We start from the raw sequence: 15,091 nt of genomic DNA, 5'->3' as shown, positions 1-15,091 counted from the left end.
GAAATTCTTAGGAATACTTGCTTCTCCTGAAGTGTGACAAAATGATGGAGAGCAGTCCCATACCATGTTGCAGTACTGTTTAGATTTTCTCATGAGCGGAAAGCAAACTCTGATGGTAGCCAGGAAACACATGAAAGGAGAGCATGATGACAGATCATAATCTTCAGTTCTCCAAAGAGTCTCTGGAGTGACTCTTTCTCCTACTAACTGCTGTCATAGGCATTGCTCATTGCATACAGGTCAACACGGCTTCATCTAGATATAGGATTGAGTGCTGAAGGGTAAGTGGGGCATAGTGTCTGAAGGAATTCTCCCTTTGTAGAACTTACATTCGGAAAAGCTCCATCTACTACTCATCCAGGTGAAGAGTCAAAGGCTAGAAGCCCTATTTCTATCTCAGTTCAAGATCTCAGAAAACATTTCCAAATAACAAGCAGTGTGACCTGAGTGCCTGGATGTGACCAAGAATGGAGTCAGATATGACGTAGGAGTCTCTCAGGATAAAGAGGCTGTGTTTAGAAAGGACTAGAAAAGGAAAGAATACGACAAACACCAGACACTGAGAGAGGTTGTGTGAGCAGAGTGGGAAGTAGACAAAGAGGCTGCCAGGGGATTACTGAGAATTTCAAGGAGATCTAATATCTGTCACATGATGCTAAAGAGATTTTAGAAAGGGTAGAAATACCAGGTGGCAAACAAGTAGAAAAGTTTGGAAATTTGTTCAAGTTGCAGTTGCGTTGATGAATATTAGGCCTAAAGAATGACAAATAACCAAAGGAAAAACAGCTGTTTATTTTGTTGAATGAAAAGAAATGAATGAGCAAATACAGAAAATTTGGATAGAATTGAGATGTCAGGAGAGCAATTTGTATGTGGGTGAATATGTCATCAATGTATGTGTCTGTGGAGGCCCGGGAAAAACCTTAGGTACTCTTTATCCTCGGGTGCTATCTACCTTTAATTATGAGGCAGAGTCCTTCCTTCAGGCCTGGGGATGGCTGATTAGAATAGAGAGACTGTACAGGGTGGTTGAGATATACCTGTGTCCGGCTCCCCAGTGATGGGTTATTGTTATGTGTCACCATGCTATGGGGTGTGGAGTTGAAACTCAAGTCTTAATGGTCACCGCCCAAACATTTTGCCTACTGGGTCCCCATGACCAAATAAAAATGTTTTATCAGGATGAATTTTGATGGTTGCAATCTTTGCAACATCGTGCACAGTCTAAAGACTCTATCTACACCTCACCTTGCAGAATAATATTACAGGTCCATCTCTTGATATCTCTACAGCTGTAGGTCAAATAAATCGATGAATATTGGACAATTCCATGGGGTTCCTTTTCTTTTAACAGCCATACTGTATTCTGCATCTGTGGCAATTCAATCCTGTGAAAAATGAAATGTAGACACAGTGGCAGGATTTAGCACTTATAAGGAGATTTCCATTGCCATAGGATTTTATATGTTTAGACCTCCAGAGACATATCATATTATCAGAAAACCTAGGTCAATCCTTTTCTTTAATGGGCCAGAAAATTGCTTTAGAAATGTTAAGGTATTGAAACAAAATAAGAAAATATAAAACAGCACAAACAAGATCCTCTTTAGCAATATCTAGTATCAATCACTAAGTTGTGAGATAATGATGACATAAAATAACCTAAAAGGCACACACTGGCCTCTAGAGAGGTGCTTTGTAAACCTCATGATATGTCTTTTCAAAACATCAAATGGAGACACACTGAAGCATCAGATTGAAGTACAGGTGAGCAACACACCCACTGTGTATTCTAAGAGTCTGTCAGTCTGATGTTATTCTTGTGAAGGATCTTCATGGCAGGACATGTTCTCACTCAGAGTCATATCATCACACATTCCTAATAATACATTAATGCCCTGGTTTCTGCTGAACAATTATCACAAATGTGAAACTGTGGGTTGACCTGCTTGGTACTCACACTGATACTACATTGAGAGTATCATTGGACTACCCTCTGACAAGTCTCTAATAGTGGCTACCATCCCTTGATCATTGCCCTCTTCTTCATCATAAACTCAATTAAATTGTATGTACCTACCACCCTCAAGTATCAGTTTCCTTCTGTTGAGGACAGATGTACAGAGTGTGTTCCCAGTTCTGTAAACCATCATTAAGAAGAGATTCTGGTAAAAGGGTAAAAAAAAACATATATTTTGAGCATCTATTTTTAACTTCATTTGCTAAACAAACGATGCCAATTAACATCGCCTCCTTTAAGCACATGACTCCCCAAGTCATTTAAGACATCCACTTTTATATAGCCTAAATGGTATATCCAGAATCAAACCCATGTCTGTGCTAATTTGGCACCAATGACTTTGTATTCTATCATGTGACCATCAGGAATTTAGATAACATCCCTCTCTGGGGAGCAGATCTTATCTACAGGAATTTACTTATCTTCTTATTGACTGAGTAGCAACATGTATATTTGCATAGACAATAGGTTTGTGGAAGACACTGGAAAAAAATAAAAGGAAGACAGCAATACATCACTTAAATAATTAAACAGAAGCTAACACTTCTGTCCAAACAAAACATGGCCTTTTGGTGTCAGGCCAACAACAGCCCAGTGGGATGGTTGCAATGAACTTGTAAGCACAAACAAGGAAGACGGAATGGACACAAGTCCTCTGCTGAATTATTCCATATTGACACTGGAACATCCAGACTATAAAATATGCAGGAGATGCAAGGTTGAATCAAAGTGCTCTCTGTAATGTGCACCACACCAACCGAAGAGTAAAATGTGATTTAATTTACTATATAATTTGCTTGTTCAACAAAGCTGAAAGATAACTCACTTAGTGCCACTTTGCTTATAAAGTAAGCCGGTAACTGGTGCTGTTCTTCCAGTGAGTGGTTCTGTTGTTGATGCCAGAGAAAGCTGTTTGAGTGGAAAATACACAAAATTAGGGGTCTGCTGCTATAGTACTTACAATGCACCCCTTTTGTTCTCATCAAGTTTATTTCTGCAAGGAGGCAATTATAGCTTTTTGTTTTTCTAACTCGATGAAGTCACTCTGTCTTGCTTGGTGGCACACAGCTAGGGAAAAAGATGCATTCAGCCAAATTGAGAACCATTTGGAACTCACGAGTTGTGAATTGTGAACCAAACTTGAATCTTTTAAAAGCTCATCTGCTCTACAGTGTATGCCAGCTCTGCTCACAAGGTCATAGCCTGGGCCTTCCTCAGAGGACCAAAGCCAAGGGTCTTAAAATTCCTCATGAGTCTCCCAATTGTCACTCTGGGTTGTTACATGATGGGGATTCTTAGGTGCAATAAGGTAAGTGTACCACAATACCTGAAATCAGCATTCTGAGAAGAGACACTCCCCCAAAGATGAATAAGGAATCTTTACTGACAGAATCTAACCTATATCAACCAGAACCTTAAAGATAGTTTCTCATCTCTACTTAAAGTTTATCATGCATATTCTCTTTCAAAATTAATTGTGTAGGTGAGCATTGGTGGCACACGCCTTTAATCCCAGACAGAGGAAGGTGGGTCTCTGTGAGTTCAAGGCCAGCTTGATCTGCAGAACGAGTTCCAGGACACTCTCCAAAACAATAAAAAGAAACCCTGTCTTGAAAAGCCAAAAAAATTAAATGTGTGTGTGTGTGTGTGTGTGTGTGTGTGAGAGAGAGAGAGAGAGAGAGAGAGAGAGAGAGAGCGAGAGGTGGAGAGAGAGATGGAGAAAGAGAGAGACAGAGAGAGGAGAGGAGAGAGAGATTTATTTTAGAAGGGGGCATATATGTCATAGCTCACAAGCAGAGACCAGACTTGCAGGTGTCAGCTTCTTCCTTCAACCATATAGGACCTGAGGACTGAGCTTGGGTGGTTAGGTTTAGCAATAAGCACTTTTACTATCTAAGCCAGCAGTTCTCAACCCATGGGAGGTGACCCCATTATGGTCACATAGCAGATATATTGTGTATCAGATATTTGCATTACAATTCATGACAGCAGCAATTTTATAGTTATGAAGTAGCAATGAGATAATTTTATGTTTGGGGGTCACCACAACATGAGAAACTGAAAGGGTCATTGCATTGGAAAGTTTGAGAACCACTGATTAAGCTATCATGAAAGCCTACATAGCACATATCCCTATCCTATTATTTTTGTGAAATCTCTGACTGCATGTCTCATGCTCCTGTTTCAACACAATTTAAGGCTCTGTTACTTATATATGTATTCTGTCATTTTTATTCAAGAGTGTTTCCTGGGCAGCTCATATGTACCAGGAACTTGAGTTAAGCAGCCTTGAGTAAAGACAAGAACCACGGCCACATCGACAGTGACACGCTATGTTGAAAGCTTAAAAACTGACAATTATCTCTGAGGAAGAACCTGTGCTTGACACAGGAAGGCCTGATAAAAGTTTTCCAAAGCCTATACACTAGGGAACCCATTGCTCACAAGGAAAGCCTGCCAGGAAGGGTGGGGAAGAAGGAATGGGGAAGGCTTATCTCAAAAAACAAAATAGCACATGCAAAGGCATGGACAAATGAGAGAGGAAAACCAGCTCACAAGTTCTTTCACTGAATATATGGACATGAGTCCTGTACCAGGTGTCAAAAAGCACAGAGGTGGTTCTGGTGATGAAGTCCCATGTTCCCCTCCCGCCCTGCATCTCACAGGTAGCAGCAGGTGACAGCTCATGAAGGACACAACTCAGCGTGCTGAGTTTGGACTCTTTCATGAAGACAAGTAGTAAGCTTTTACAATATTTTTTCTTATTCATTTTTTGTTTAGTATGTTGGTGTGCATGTATGTGTGTAGGTGCACACACTACAGCCTGAGACTAGTGATTAGAGGACAACGTTCAGAAATCAGTTCCAGCATGTGGGACCGGGTGATCAAACGCCGGTAATCAGGTTTAACAGCAGGTGCCTTTACTTCCTAAACCCTCTCAACAGTATAACCATTAGCTATTTTATCCAATGATCAATTTTTAAGTTGGAATTATAGTTTTCATACAATATATTTTGGTTATAGTTTCTCCTTCCTAAATCTCCCCACTTCCACTCCCATCAAATGCATGCCCTTTCTTTCTCATTAAAATACAGATATTAGAAAATACAATAAGATAAAATAAAAACAAAACAACCAGAGTAGGAAAAAATAAACAAATAGAAGAAAAACAGTCACGAGAAAGTATAAGAAACAGATATAGATTCAGAGACATACATTTTAACACACCAAGGAATCACATAAAGACACAAAACTGGAAACCATAATATATATGAAAGTGACCTGTAAGGTGAAAAAAGAAAAGAAAAAGAAAGCCCCAACAAAGCATTATGAGACAAAGAATGTAATGAATCTCCAAAATGTCATTGAGTTCATTTCGTGTTGGCCATTTACTGCTGAACAAGGGGCTTAGCCTTAAGAGAGGTTGGCATACCCAGTGAGGTTCCATTGGAAAAAGCTAATTTTCATTTGTAAGTGGCTATCAACTGAAAATAGCTTCTGGGTTAGGGATGGGAACATGAGTTCCCTTTTCCTTTTATCTCTAGGACCCTGTCTGGCTAAGACCTGTGCATGCTGCCATCGTCCCTGTCAGCTCATTTATGCATCAATCCTGCTAGATTTAGAAAGCTTTATTTCCTTGTTTTCATTTAAATCCTCTAACTTTTACAATCTTTATGTCCCCTCTTCCACAGGGTCCCCCGAGTCCTGAAAGGAGAAATTTGATGGAGACATGTTATTTAGGCCTATGTTTCATGGTTTCTCACTTTGCACATTTTACAGCCATGGGTTTCTGCAATTTTTCCATATACTTCAGGAGGAAGCCTCTTTGATCATGGATAAGAAAGGCAATAAGTACAGTGGAATGTCTGTTCTTAGGAACCATCTTTTGATACGTGCCTTACCAGAACAGTAATACCTGGTTTTTCCCTAGGTCACTAGATCTAATCTCAGGTTCTTGGCCACATGAGCAGTGTTAGGCATGGGTTTCCTCTCATGGAATGGTCTAAATTCAATCATATAGTAGATGGCTACTCCAACATGCTTTGTTCCACTATTGTACTAGTGTATTTTGCAGGCAAGATACCACTGTAGACCAAAGAATTTGATGTTTATATTTTTGTTGGTAGCATGCAGAATACCTTCCAGTACCATGTAAACTAGTCAATAAGGTTAAAGGCTCTGGTAGCACTATCTCAACTTCTCAATGTTCAATGAGTTGTGTAGGTGTTGTCTTTGGCAATAGGACCTTATTTTTAGTCACTTTGTGGAGGGCAACCAATAGCCTTGTTAATAGCCTGAGTTGTTTGGGAGACTTTTGCCCAACAACTTGATCAAATGTAACCCATTCCCAGAACTGGGAGCTTCATTAAGCAATGAGAGGGAACTTCATTCAGTAATGAGAGATGATCATTTGGGACTCTGTCTCCTTCATTATTTGGCAATTCCATCTAGATTACCTTCATGTATGTATTATTTTAGGAAGCTTCTACTACATTAAGTTTTCATACACTCCATCAAATGTCCCTTAATTTTAGTTGTTCTTTTCTATATTCTCTCCCTTAACCCCTTCTTTCCTTCCTCTCCACATTTGGTCCTCCTGTTTCAGTCTCCTATACCTACCCATAACTATTTCTCATTTTTATGGATATCCAACCCTTTCTCTCTGATCTCTTACTTTATAACTACTCTCTGTGGTTCTATGGATTATAGCTTATATTTTGAAGATTTGACAACTCATATCCACATGTAACTGAATACATACCATATCTATATTTTTAAATTCATGTTCATTTGTCGCACCTGCTGTGCACCCTGCATCCGAGAATGTAGCGAGGTGGTCGGGATAGATGACACAGAGACCGGTCGGTTGCTTTAAGAAAACTTTATGCTTCCCAAGTCAGCTTAGGAGGAGACCCCAGTCCACTTAGGAGAGAGCTCTCAGGAGAAGTCTCTCAAGAAAAAAACGCTTCCCCCTTTTAAGGACTTCTGCCATCCATCTACATACAATTCTTTCCAGACTTCTCACCCTCCTGGCTGGTGGTTTAATCTCCGGCCCCAGAATCGGGGAGACACAGCAGGGAAACAGAAAGAGGCATCTAGCCATAGAGGGTGTGAAAGGCATGGTATTTCAGTGAGCAAGCCCTTATCTGAGCCCTATCAAGAGCTTTAGCACTGAATTGTTTTCAGTAAACATTACACAGCTGCCTGCTCCCAGGCCAAAGGGGAAGTGGGTTTCTGCTCAAGGTCTGGTGTCCCCACATTCATTAGTAAGGATTATTTTATTTCTAAATCTATCCATTTACCTGTAAGTTTCATTATTTCCATTTTAAACAGCTAACTAACATTCCATTGTGTAGTTATACCACATTTCTATACCCATTCAACCATTGGTGCATATCACTAATTGTTTCCAATTTCTGGCTGCAATGAATATTAAAAAATGGGATATGTATCTAAACAGAGGATTCTCAATAGAGAAAACATAAATGGCCCCAAAAAGAGACATTTAACATCCTTAATCACGGAAGAAATACAAATCAAAACTTTGAGATTTCATTTTGCATCAGTTAGAATGGTTAAGATCTATAAAAAAAAATGGTCGTCCATGCTGGTAATTCATCTATTGCTGGTAGGAGTTCAAACTTTTCACATCAGTGTGGTGGTTCCTCAGGAAAATGGAATCTGTCTATCTCAGGATCCAGCTATAAAACTCTTGTGTGTATGTCCAAAGGTTGCTTCATCCCAATACAGAGATGCCGAATGATACATTTTCTATTACAAAAAAGCCAGACTGTCTGCTTTTGCCTAGCATTCAGTGTTCTCAGGGACATGGTCTCCACCTGCTGAGAAAAACTATACCCTTGTTTCTGTGGGCATATTTTATTCTGAAATAATGCATACATACCAAACATATCACAGACCCCCTGTTTTGACCCCTGGGTATGTGTTCACATAAGTGATGTCCAACAGTAACTCTGCTTGACCTCCTTTCATTAATAGTGTAAGACTGCTCCATATTTTCTCTATTTTTCCCATCACATACTGTGAATCTAGCTAGGATTAAGTGTGGGGGAAGAAAACACATTTCATCATTCAGTAAGTATTTACTGAGAAACTGTTCTGGCTGCTGAAGAGATGGCTGTGAAAGACACAGAGGAGGACTCCAGTCTCATGATGTAAACTTGTCTCATGAGGACCACTGTGTGAGCAATTCAAACTGTGGTTCCCTGATAGCTACATCATAAGAGAAATGTAAGAAACAGTGTTAATGAATGAGAGGAAACCTTAATTTGGACCAGGGAAGGCTTCTGGAAAAAAGATACCATATGAGCCAAAATCCAATTAATTAGTAAAGTTAGCAGAAGAGAAAAGTTAAGTGTCCTAGGTTGAGGGAAATCTAAACACAATAATCTAGCTAGAAAGATAATGAAAATTTAGGCAATCAAGTCAACGCAGTATGCCTATGGCTTGAAATGAAGGGGGGCGAGTCACATTTCAATAACTACAAAATGAAGAGCAGAGTACCTAAGAACAAGGATTTGAGGCAATAGTGATGTAATGATGCAATGCAAGCCAAGATAAAATTGTTCTCATTCCACTGTTTTTGTTAGGAAAAAAAAGCTAACTTGGCAGGAGCTGAATTGAGGTCATGGAAACCAATGTGGGGAAAAGTTTTGGTTCATGTTTGATAAAAGACTAAAAGGGACCTGAGATGCAGAAGCAATGATGCCGGGGTGATAGTGACAGGCATACTGTGGTCCAAGAGCTTATTTGAAGCTACAGGGAAGTTTATTATCTTGACAACTTTCATCACTGTGGAAAGGAAAAGACTAGAAAATAGGACTGAGGTAGAAATGGCAACACCCCTCCTGAATCCCTTAGCCAATAAAGGGTGAGAAGGTGGATAAGTACAGTTTCCATGTCTTCAGACTACAGGGTCCAAGTTCTCAGTGTGAACCAGCAGGACTCACTCCCATTTGTCCCCAACTGACACAGTTTTTGTCAATGAATCCCATTGACTTTCCTCCTTCCTTTCTCTGATTTTTCCATATCTTCACTTTTTGCTGTAGTATCGAATTTCTAAATAAATTATTAGTACACAAATTCATATCAGGGAACCTGATTATAAAGAAACCACCCAAAATATATCCTGGTGTGCTGTCATGTAACCTATTGATGATGACAAAGATCTGTAGTAAATTAAGTTTCTGCCAGTCTTGAAAATATCTCTGACATTATTTAATACATATATTAGAGGTAAAGTAAAACGATTTTTTCAGTTGTTATGTGTGTATATTGTGGTGTGTGTGTATGTGTGTGTGTGTGTGTGTGTGTGTGTGTACATTCAACGGTGCTTCATATAAAGCTGTGATAGTGAGTAGTAACAGGAGATATAGATGCAGACCATTGGGAAATACTAGAAATGGCTCAAAGAAGCAGTACCCAAGGTTTCCAAAATGGTAGTACCACTGGTGATAGGGCTAAGGCAACAGTTAGGACAAACACTCAGGAGGACTTAGTTACACTTTTGTATGATGGCTTAATGCCCCACATCTTCCTTCAAAAGAAGATGACTGACATAATGAGAATAATAACATGCAATGGCAATCATGCCAGTGGCCCAATGAACCTGCTCCTGATGTGCCCAGGAAACCAATTTCTTTGCAATAACTCATGCAGAGGAAAAAACATGCAAAAATGCTAGGCACTAAACATGCAATTATAGTTTTCTGATTTTAAAATTTTGTTTGGGTATGTGGTGCACAATCTCTAAAATATAATTACCGAGGAACATAGTTTAATTTGTATCAGTCACAATTTACAGCTTGTCTATGTTTATAGAAATGATTATGGTTCGAGGCTCCTTGTGCTTTCCTCGGTGCATAAAAATGATTATCAAGGCTTTAGCAGAAGCCGCCTTCACAGAGAATTGGCAGCAATGGGCCCTTTAATCAGGAACAAGATCTTACAGAGCCAAGACATGTAAATATGCAATCTCGGAACAACAGTTAACTTTTCATAATGAGAGTGTTGGAGACAACTGGGGTGAGACACCACAGAAAGTAACCACCTAACTAAATGCCAATAATAAATGGCTACCGGGCACTGAAGGCTGTTCTCACTCCTACATCACTTTGTCAAGTCCAAATACAAGGCAGGTTTTGCCATCAGTATATAATATCGGCATAGTCATTATGGCAAATAGACTGAGTTTGACTGCCAACCTTTCCTAAAAGATTTCATGAGCAGAGTGAGGAGGCAACCCACAGGTGATGGCTCCTATGACAGACAGATGATGGACACAGCAACTGAGCCACTGTGGGACCATCGACAAGTCATTTCACCATTCGAACTCAATTTCTTATCTCAATTGCTTAAAAGAGAAAGGAAGGAAGAAAAGAAGGAAGGAAGGAAGGAAGGAAGAAAGAAAGAAAGAAAGAAAGAAAGAAAGAAAGAAAGAAAGAAGGAAGGAGATGATGGAACAAAATGACTTTGAAGACTCTACATGTCCCAAGAAATGATGAATATTTGTCATGAAAAGCATATAGTTCTTAGAATAGTCAATCAGTGCATACTCACATGGGCACATTCACCACACCATACATACATATAGGTCACATTTAAGCAATGAAATGTCAAGAGATATATTATTCTTTGTGTTTTAGAAAGAGGAAAAGGGTTTGAGATATGGATTTTCTGTAGCCTTCTATATATTAAATAGTGTGATTACAGACAATTTTCAAACACTTTCACCTGGATGAGTTTCTGGTAGAAAAGAATATGAAATTTAGAGCCCTGAACATGACAATATAGATGGCCCATCTCTCATGAAGTACAGTTCATTTATCTGGACAGCAAGAAAGCTGCAACCCTCTTCTTTGGTAAGTAGTCAATGCCTTCTTTTTCACAAGATTAAAAGATATCAGAGAGAGGCAGAATGAAGTGTAAATGCACTTAAAAGGACACTCAGCTTCAAATATCCCTACTATAAGTCATTTAGGTAGCACTTCACAGGTACAAAGTTCTTGCTAATCATTATATTACATTTGTATGAAATAAATGCAGTGGAATTTGTCATCTTATGTCCTAGAGTAGGTTTAAAGGCTGCAACCACTTATGTAGAATGATTGTATAGGGAGTCACTTCACTGTGAGTTTCAAATAATAACTTCATGTCAAATTACTACCTAACAAGTCACAAGAGACCTGAGAAAAGAAAAGGAAAGTTGGGTGAAGAGTAGAAATGTAAAATGTAAGTTTCACCAGGACCATTGCATGGAGACAACATCTTGCAGGGATAGTATAAGTCATGGGAATTTATAGGTCAGGTTCAACCCAAGCAGTGGTGAGAGCTAAGTAATAACTGTATGATGAAAGCCTACCTATGGGGTATAAGAAATGTTAAGGTCAAAGAGGTATAAATGAGGAAAGGGTAGAAAGATAAGCCTGCAAGGTAAGTGGAAAGTCTGTCACTTGGGTCTTAGAAATGGCAACAGTGTTGGCTTTTTGGTGCTATGGGAGGGACAAATTGGAGTCATGTGATCAGGTGAGGAAGAGGAACTGGAAATGCTCATTCAGGAAGGTGAAGTTGTAGGAGAAGAGGATTAAGCTCTCATCAGAAGCTCTCAACCTATGAGTAGCAACCCCTTTAGGAGTTGAATGACCCTTCTGCAGGGGTCATCTAAGACCATTGGAAAACATAGATATATACATTATGATTCACAACAGTAGCAAAATTCTAGGTATTAAGTAGCAACAAAAATAATGTTATAGTTGGGTGATGGGGAAGTCCTGTGTATATATGTCAATAAAGCACTGTTGGCCAGTAGGGAAGCAAGATAGGTGGGACTAGGAGTTGATGAGGATTCTGGGAAAGAGAGACACAGAGGAGACACCATGTAGCCGATAGAGGAATAAGAGGTCCAGACCCTTTCTCCAGTAAGAGAAATACTTAGATTAACAATTGTGGGTTAAATACTTAAGTCAGAGATAGCCAGTAAGAAAACAAGAAAATGGCCAATGTAATTATATAATTATAAATAATTATAATTAATATAGTGTCCTGTGAGTTATTTGGGGGTTCAGACAATGCGGCAGGGCCCGGGCGACTGGCCAGGAAAAAACTAACATGCAAAACTGTATTAAAGGTTTGAAGCATTAGGGAGGGAAAGAACCACTGCTCTAGACATTTATCTTGAAGATTGAGCCATTAGAACTCCAAGGGGGCATGGACTATTGGATATGAGATCATCTAAATGTTATAAAATAAATGCATCCAGTACAAGAAAGGTGAATTCTCATCAACTGAGAGGAGAGATCTTGAGTCAGGCATACATTCTAAGTGAATAGACATTCCAGCATTAATTTGAAATTGAGATTTGGATGCTTAAGCATAGAATTTGGCACTGAACTTTATTTCAATGTTATAAGTACACAGGAGACATTTAAGACAGAAATGGAATTATCCTATGGCCTAGCAATATTTCTTCTGAGTGTACACACAAAAAAGAGGAATCACCTCAGAGAAACATCTGAACTCCTTTGCCCACTGTATCATTACCCATGAAAGACAGATACAGAAACCACACAGTGTCTACCAGCAGATGGACAGGCAAGAACGTTCACTACATTTCCTTATAGTTGGGTATTATTCAGGATAGAAATGAAATCTTGCCATTTGTTGTAATATGAACTAAAATAACCATCAAAGGAAAATTCTACATGACTAAACTTTTATTAAAATATAAATACTAGATGAAATATATAGACTAGAACACCAACTACAAGGGTCAGAGATGTAGGAGAGTTACAATGTATATTGAAGGATATGCACCCATAGTAATGTAAAATGGCAAGGTATAGAGATCTAATGTATAACAGATCTAATTGTATAATAATGTAAGTATTAATATTATTGATACACACTGGAAAAATGCTAAGAGATTAAATTGCAGTTGATCTCATCAGACCTACATGGTATGTATGTGAGGAGGTATGTATGTTGTGACATGACTGTAGTAATTATTTCAGATGTGTCTTAGAGGGCTTATGTGTTCATACTGTCCACATTAAGAATAGATGCTAACACAAATAAGATAAAAAGAAAGTCATCATCAGCCACTATGAGTGCAGCACTGGCAATACTATGTAGAGGGAACTAATTATCAGGCTGGAGACTTGAACCTGAGGATAAAGAGAAGGGATCAGTAAGTTTATGGCAAGAGAAGGGCCACTGGAAGGAGAACAGCTGTAGGAGGCAAAGGTCAAAAAAGAAGTGGGCTGTTCTGGAGCCACGTAAAAAACTGATTTTAGGGAAGAGGAAGCTTTGATGTTATGTAAATTTACATTAAAAATTAATCACTGGACCAGAGTGGACACCAAGGCTACCAGGAAGAATGGATGATGAACAAGTGTCCATAATGGGGAGAAGGAAGAGACCAGATAGAGCAGGTAAAGGTCATGTTGTTTTAATTTTTTTATTTAAATTAGAAACAATCTTGCTTCATGTGTCAATCCCAGCTCCCTTTCCTTCCCCTTCTCCCCTGCCCTCACCAAACCCCCACTCAATCCCTACTCTGCTTCCCAGGGAGGGTGAGGCCCTCCATGGGGAATCTCCAAAGTCTGTCATATCATCCAGGGCAGGGCCTAGGCTCTCCCCTATGTGTCCAGGCTAAGACAGCATCTCTCCATGTGGAATGGGCTTCCAAAGTCCATTTGTATGCCAGGGATAAACACTGAGGCCCCATAAAGGCCATGTTTTATAAGTAAGTTATTTGTTCAAAGGGAAGGGGGCAGTAAATTAGGAAAACTGTGGTCAATAGACATGTGCTTTCTTTCAGTTTTATTTTGAAATGAGAAGTTGGTTCAGATCCTGCAGGCCATCTGAGGACACAAGAAACATTTCTCTGTGAATAACAGAAGGGAAACTGCCTGAAGCAGTATAACAGACATGGTGTACATGCAGGATAGGCTGTGGAGAAGTCCAGATCATAACACCCAGGAAGTCACAGGTGGTAGGGGTATGAATCATGAGGTGTGTAGATGGGTGCCTCTGCCTGATGGGCCTTATTCTATCATGAGTGGTCCTGCACAACCTCACCCTGTCTCCTACCCCTCACGAACTCTTCAGTGTGAAACCCAAGGTCTGCTCTGTCTACACTTGAACTCTCTGAATGCTCTTTGGACTGATTGAGAAAAACACTAGAGTCTGACTAAATTTTTCTGGCACTTCTGAATGTGTGCTTAAGGAGCAATCAAAACACATATAAAATAGAAATTCAATGTCAATAAACCTCTAGAATTATGCAGCTAGAAAATCTACTTTAAAATACCATTTCAATTACAGAAATTCAAAATAATAGAATTGTTTTTTGAGTTGCTTATGAGAAGAGAGATGCCAGGCTTTAATGCAGAGAAATTCTGGATGCCTTAAGCTTCTACAGGTCATAAACTGGATGCTTGGGTTCTGTACTTGCAGCCTGAAAGTAGTACAGAGAAAGTCATATTTTTGTGACTGGTGGCAGAGTGACCTTGAGTGCGAATTAGTGTCTTGCACGTGAAAATGTTCTGTAAACAATGTCAGAGGCCCATCATATATCAGATGTGACTGCAAAGATGCAAAGCTGGAGAGCCAGCAGCAGCAGCAAACAGGTGAGAAAAGAGTGGTAAAATGCTGACGTTTTCATTCCCACATGCCAAATCTTCAATAACAAATCCAGGATAACAGTCTAACACCATTTAAATGTAATACTCAACACCTGCTTTCTTCTTGGGCTTCTTGAATCCTGTCTTCCATCAGAGTTCAACTTCCTCAACCTAGAGAAGCATTTATTTATTTATTTCAATTTACCCCCTTCCCCGTGTATATGTGTGTGTGTGTGTGTGTGTGTGTGTGTGTGTGTGTGTGTGTGCGCGCGCGCGCATTCATGTGCACATGTGTATGCACACTGGTTGGTGTCCTTCCTCAGGAGTCATCTAGTGTATTCTTTTTTTCATGGCTTTTCACAGGATTTCTCACTGGCCTGGAGCTTGACAAGTAGGCTAGGCTGAATAGTCAACAAGCCTCAGAGAT

The sequence above is a fragment of the Mesocricetus auratus genome, unplaced genomic scaffold (genome assembly GCF_017639785.1).
Source record: "Mesocricetus auratus isolate SY011 unplaced genomic scaffold, BCM_Maur_2.0 Super-Scaffold_100006, whole genome shotgun sequence".
Classification (NCBI taxonomy): domain Eukaryota; kingdom Metazoa; phylum Chordata; class Mammalia; order Rodentia; family Cricetidae; genus Mesocricetus; species Mesocricetus auratus.
Note: the sequence above shows the minus strand (reverse complement) of the source record.